Here is a 7,500-nt window from a genome sequence, read left to right on the forward strand (position 1 = left end):
CACACACCACAACACACACAAACACAAAACACACACACCACTAAACCCCCAAATCACTCAATCATTCACTCATCATCTCACTCAATCCTACTCAAAATCAACACCACACACACACACACAACACACAAAAAACACAACACACACACACACACACACACTACACACACATACACACAACCCACCTACAAAAAAAAAACCCCACATAAACACACACACACAAAACTCAAACAAACAATCCCACACACATAACAAAACACAAACAAACACACTAACAACACAACCAAAAAAAAAAATAACACACACAAAATACACATCCCACACACCAAACACATTACACAACACACAAAACCCACACTCACACACTCACATTCACACTCACACACACCCACACTCACACACACATACGACACACACACACACCAACACTCACACACACGAACCAATACACACCACACACTCACACACACACACACACACAACACACACACAAGACCCACACCCCAACACTCCAAACACACACTCTCTCAAACACCCCCCACAACACCACCCACACACACACGTTACACACACACAGCCACACACACACACACACTCACACACACACCCACACACCCCCCCCCCCCCCCCCCCCACCCCCCCCCCCCACACAACACACACACACACACACCACCCGACACAAACACACCCATCGACACACACACACACACACACACACACACACACACACAACAAACACGAAACAGCAACACTCACCGATACGACACACGTCACATACTCACACACACACCACACACACACTGACACACACACACACACACACCAAACACACACGCCACACCAGACACACACGAAACACACACACACACACACACACACACACACACACACACCACACACACACACAAAGACACACCCAGATATACACACCGACAAACACACACACACACTCGACACACACACACAAGACACACACACACACACACACCACACACCACGGCCCCCACACACACACCTCCCTCTTCTGTCCCTACACTCCCCTCGAATTCCCTCCCTCTACACCCAATGCAACTAAGCTACACTACCCACCACTCCTCCACATACCCAATCTCTCACCCAATACCTCACCACGTAACTCCCCACCATCCCACGCACCACCCCACCCCCACCCCCCGTCCATAATGAACGACACTATACCGAGGGAGTGACTACTGTATACACCATTTGAACCCGAGGCACCTCTTTGTGAACGTCCTGAGTACTGTCTTTTGTGTAGCGTGTGATGCGGGTGCGTATTTAGGGAGAGCTGTATGGTTCGGAGTTAAGGTGGAGCGGGATATAGTGAGGGGAGGGCCGAGACAGAGTATGGGGAGAGGGATGGGGAGAGGGAAGGGAGGGATGGAGGGGAGGGAGAGAGACAATAGAGAATGAGATGCGCGAGCGAGCGATCTATGATCTAGGAGAAATAAGACAAGAGAGATCTCGATCTCGACGAGAGCGAGACGAGGAAGGGCAATGAGACAGCCTGCCGAAACGACAAATATTATCAGTGTATCGAAAGACAGAAATATGAAACAGACGTACACAAATAGAAAGACAGACACGTAGACAAAGCAAAAACAGGTAGAGACACAAAGAGAAAAAGAAAGACACAATTTCCTCTCATAATGCACACAATAAGAACCAAACACAATCACACAAATACAACAAAAACAGCAGCAACAACAACAACAAATTTTACAAAATGCTACTTAAGGAATAAATATTTTGTCTGTTTAGTCTTGGAGAAAATAACCGGTTTCGGTTAGAATTCGCTACGGGAAGGGCAGAGAGAGAGAGAGAGAGAGAGAGAGAGAGAGAGAGAGAGAGAGAGAGAGAGAGAGAGAGAGAGAGAGAGAGAGAGCGGTGGGGAGAGAGAGAGAGAGAGAGACAGGGGAGGGCAGAGAGAGAGAGGGAGAGAGAGAGAGAGGGAGAGAGAGAGAGAGAGAGAGAGAGAGAGAGAGAGAGAGGAAGAAAGAGAGAAAGAAAAAGGAAACAGAGGAAAAAGGGAGAGTGAGAGGCAGAGAAGGTAAGAGGGGGCAGAGGGGGAGAGGGGGGGGCCAAGACATACCTTCTCCAGGTGTGGCCTCAGCTTCCTGTCTCTCTCTCTATGTCTCTCTCTCTGTCTCTCTCTCCAGTCTCACCTCTCTTCTCTTCCTGTCTCTCTATCTCTGTTCTCCTCTCCTCGTCTGTCCTCTCTCTGCCTCTTGTCTCTCCTGTCTCTCTTCTCCTCTCGTCCCTCTCTCCCTCTCTGCTCTCTCACCCTCCCTTCTCCGTCATCTCTCATCTCTCTCTCGTCTCTCCTCTCTCTCCTGCCTCCTCCTCCTCATCTCTCTGCTCTCTCTGCCTCTGTCCTCTCTCGTCTCCTCCTCTCTGTCCTCCTCTCTCTCTCTTGTGGCTCTTCTCTTCTTCTCACTCTGCTCTTCTCCTGTCTCCTTTCCTCTCTCCTCTCTCTCTCCCTTCCTCGCTCGCTGTCTCTTCTCTCGGGTCTCTCTCCTCTTTCTCTTCTCTCGTCTCTCTCTCTCCCCTCTCTCTCTGGCTTCCTCTGTCCCTCTCTCCTCTCCCTTCTCTCTCTCTCCTTCTTCTTCTTCTCCTCCCCTGTCTCTTCTCTCTCTCTCACTCTCCCTCCTCCTCTCTCTCTTCTCAGTATCCCTCCGCCTCCTCTCTCCCTGCTCTCCTGTCTCGTTCCTCCTCGTCGACTCTCTCTGTCTCTCTCTCCCCCTCTTCTTCTCTCTCTCTCTTCTCTCTTGGTCTCTCTTCTCTCCTCTGTCTCTCCCTCTAGCTCTCCTCTGTGTCTCTTCTCTGTCCTCTTTCTCCTCCTCTGGCCTCTCCTCTCCCTCGTCGTTCCTCTCCGTCTGCTCTCAGCTCTGGTCCCTCTCCTCTCTGTCCTCTCTACTCGTTCTCAATCCTCCTCTCTCCCTCTCCTCTTCTCTCTCCTCATCTCTTTACTCGTCTCTCCTCCTCTTCTCGTCCCCTCATCTCCACTCTCACTCCTCTCCTTTCTCCCTTTTCTCTCTCATTCTCTGGTCTCTGTCTTCTCCTCTCTCTCTCTTCTCTCTCTTCTCTCTCCTCTCTTCTCTCATCTCCTCTCCTCTCTCTCGCTGTCTCTTCCTCTCCTCTCTCCGTCTCTGGACTCTCTCTCCTCTCTCGCTCTCCTCTTCGTCTCTCTCTCCTCTCTCTCTCTCCTCTCTCGTCTCTCTCTCTCTTCTCTCATTTACTCTCTCAGATCTCTCCTCTCTTCGCTTCTCTCTCTCTCGGGCCTCTGCTCTGTCTCTGTCTGTCTCTTCTCTCCTCTCTCCTCGGTCTCTCTCTCTCTCACCCCGCCTCACCATCCAACTGACCTCATCCTCTCTCTCTCGTCTCTCCTCTCTCGCTCTCTCTCCCATCTTCCTCCATCCTCCGGGCGCTTTCATCTCTCCTCTCTCGTCTCTCTCTCTATCTACTATCTATCTACTATCTATCTATCTAATCTACTAATCTGTCCTATATATATATATATAATATATTATATTTATATATATATATATATATATATATATATATATATATATATATATATATCTGTCTATCTTTCTCTCGCACCTCTTATTATCCCCCTCATCTTTGTTTGTTTGTTGTTGTCGCTTTGTCAGTCGAGGTATTTTGCAGAGTCATAATCATGATTAATATTTCACATTTCTCAAAGTTTGTATTTTGTTTTCTTTCTTTGTTGCGTTTGTTCATTTCGTCCGCATTTGTTTATTTGCTTTTGTTTGTTGTTGTTGGCTTTATTTTTATATTTTTTTAAAGAGATTGTTGCATTTTTTTCAATATGTTTTGAAGTCATAATTCTCTTGTTGTCACTATCATTTTTGTCATCATTATCATTATTATTATTATTGTCATTATTATCATTATCATCACGCATATGTATGTGTGTGTGTGTGTGTGTGTGTGTGTGTGTACATATATATATAAATATATATATATATATATATGGTATATGATATATATATATATATTTATATATATATATGTATATATATATAAAAATATTTATATATATATATATATCTATATATAGTATAGCATATATAATAAGTAAATATATAAAAAAATAATATATATAGATAAGTATATTATAAATCTAAAACAAACGACATACAAAAAACCGTTCAAGGACCACTCATCTCACCGTCACACACAAACCACGACACGATGACACATACCACACCACATACACACACACACACACACACACACAGGCACGCACACGACTCCCACACACACATACACACACACAAACTCACACTCCCAGCACACAAACACACATAATTAACAGATAGGATATATTTAGGAGTTCGAGCCCCCCCCCAACACACCCACACTACTCAAACACCACCCAACGAACACACACACACAAAACACGACAGCACACAGCACACACACAACAAACTTCACTCACTCACTCACCCACTCACTCACTCACAGCTCACTTCACTCCAATCACCCGACAGCACAGATAGATCTATATATATTAAAAGATATAGTATAATATAGTTGAATCACATACCACAAAGCAACACCCACACACACACACTCACATCACTCCTCACAACCCTAACACATTCCTAATCACTCCTCACATCGTCTCAATCTCAGCTCACTTCAAAAAAACTATCTCTCACTCTCACTCACTAACTCCACTCTCATCACACACACACCATCTCTCTACACTCACACCACTCGGGGTTATGACTACTTCTCTTCTCTCTGCTCATCTTCTACATATAAAATTATATATATATATAACTAAGATATATTATTGATATATAACTATATACTTGTTATAAGATTTTAAATTTGTTATTATAGACAGTTACTTATAACATGAAATGCCATGAATTTCTTCTCCATCTAAGCTTGTAATACGATGAAAGAGCGGTAGTGATGCCCAAAATCGCACACAGAGGACGCCGAGGACGTACATAAGAATGGCCAGGCAGAGGGGGGAGGGTGGCAGGGGGGAGGGGGGAATGGAGGGGAAAAGACTCTTACTTATAGCTATATAGGGTCAATACAACAAACACATCACGAGGCGGTCACATAAAGCTGGTTATAGCGAGGAAAAAGGGATGGGGTATCAGGATGCCGGGGGTATATAGGGGTGGTATTGGGGTACGGGGGGGAGGTTATTAGGGGTAGGGAGGGGCAGGTAAGGGGGAACATATAAAAGGGGCGCAGTAGGAGGAGGCGGGTCTAGGGGGAGGAGCTCTGCTCAGTGTTAGCCCACTTCACACACACCGCACATAGAATCTCTTTTCTCACGCCTTACATTATTATAATATTCGAGATAACTGCAACATGTTCCATGCTCATTTCTTTTCTTTTCATTTATCCCTCCGTTCTTCGGTTTTATCTTTTCATTTACTCTCGTTCTTTCCGGCCCTACCCTCGGCCACTCCCCCTGTCCCTCCCTCCCCCCCTCCCCCTCTCCCTTCCCCGCTCCCTTATCTCCCCTCCCACTATCTTTCTCCCTCTTTGTCTTCTTCCTCTCTCATTTTCTTCCCTTCTGTTTCTCTGGCCGCCCATTTCCTCCTCTTCCTCTTCCTCCTCCCTTCGTTTCTCCAACGTTTTTCTCCATCCCTTTTATCCCTACCTTTCTCCTTCCCTCTCCCTTTCCTCTCCCCTTCCTCTTCTCTACCTTTCTCTCCATTTTTTTCCCATTTCTACCTTTTTTTCTCTGTTTCCTCTTCCTCCTCCTCCTTCTCCCTATCACTCTCTTTCCTCCTTCTCTTCCTATGTCTCTCCTTCTCTCCTGCTCCTCTTCCTCTCTCCCTCGCTTTTTCCGCGTCTTCCTCCTCCTCCTCCTCTTCCTCTTTCACCTTCTCTCTCCCTTTCTCCTTTTCCTCCCTCCCTCTCTTCCCAATCCCCTTCCCTCTCTTCTCTCCCTTTCGCCTCCCCCTCTCTACCTTCTCCCCTCTCTCCCTTCCCTTTCCTCCCTCCCCTCCCCCCTTTCCTCCTTCCGTTCCCGTCCCCTCCCCCCTTTCCTCCCTCCCTTCCCCTTTCCTCCCTCCCTTCCCCTTTCCTCCCTCCCTTCCCCTATCCTCCCCCCTTTCCTCCCTCCTCCCTTCCCCTCCCCTCCCCCCTCCCTTCCTCCCCCCCCCCCCTCTCCCTTCCCCCTCCCCCCCCCCTTATTATTGTTTTCTTTTATCCTCCCTCCCTCCCTTCCTCCCTACCCCTCCCCCTCCCCCCCCCCTTTCCTCCCTCCCTCCCTTCCTCCCCTACCCCCGCCTCCTCCCTCCCCCTCCCCCTTTTTCCCCCCCCCTCCCCCCCTTTCCTTCTCCCTCCCTCCTCTCCCCCCCTCCCCCCCTACCCCCCCTTCCTCCCCCCCTCCCCCCTCCTACTCCCCCCCTTCCTCCCCCCCCCTTCCCCTCCCCCCCTTTCCTACCCCCCCCCTTTCCTTCCCTCCCTCCTTCCCCCCTCCTACCCGCTTGTTTTCCTCCCCCCCCCCCCCCCCCTACCCCCCTTTCCTCCCCCCCCCCTTTCCCCCCTTTTCTCCCCCCTTTCCTCTCCCTTCCCCTCCCCTCCCCCCCTTTCACCTTTCTACCTGTACGTACCTTCGGTCCGTTAACCATCTACTCAGCTGGGTCAGCTATGTACTTGTCTACATCCTCTCTACACTGTTAGTTAATATAAATGATATGCTAATTATTTTTCGCTTATGGTATATAAGATGCGTTTTTCCAATTTGTGTTTCATAGTGATTAGATTTCATATTTCGCATTTTCGTGTGTTTTTTTTTTTCAAAACTGTTATGAATTAATGAATGAATGACTATTTTTTCTTCATTATTTTTCTTTCGATATATTTCAATTACCTAATGTTGATAATTATTTGGTATTTATAGACTTCCCATTTTGTTTCAAAAAAATAAATGGTCTATTATTGTCACATAGAGATGAAAAATGAGACAATAATGATATAGAGAAAGACAGATAAAGATAGAGAGTACCTTTTACTGTTACTACTATTATCATTATCATCATAATCATTATCATCATGACTTCGTGTAATAGTAGGAGTATTTTTTCTCTCTCTTTCCCTCTATTTTTCTCTCTCTCATTTCTATATATCTATTCTCCTCTCTCTCACTTTCTCATATCTATTCTCCTCTTCTCTCTCTCTCTCTCTCTCTCTCTCTCTCTCTCTCTCTCTCTCTCTTTCTCATATCTATTCTCTTCTCTCCTCTCTCTCTCTCTCACTCTCTCTCCCTCTCTCTCTCTCTCCTCTCTCTCTCTCTTTTCCCTCTCTCTCTCTCTCTCTCTCCTCCTCCTCTCTCCCTCTCTCTCTCTCTCTCTCCCTCTCTCTCCTCTCTCTCTCATCTCCTCTCTCTCCCTCTCTCTCGCTCTCTCTCACTCTCCTCTCTCTCCTTCTCTTTTCCTCGCTCTCTCTCTCTCCTCTCCTCTCTCTCTTCTCTTTCTC

The sequence above is a fragment of the Penaeus japonicus genome, unplaced genomic scaffold (genome assembly GCF_977035675.1).
Source record: "Penaeus japonicus unplaced genomic scaffold, GWHDUDI00000001_assembly GWHDUDI00000026, whole genome shotgun sequence".
NCBI lineage: Eukaryota > Metazoa > Arthropoda > Malacostraca > Decapoda > Penaeidae > Penaeus > Penaeus japonicus.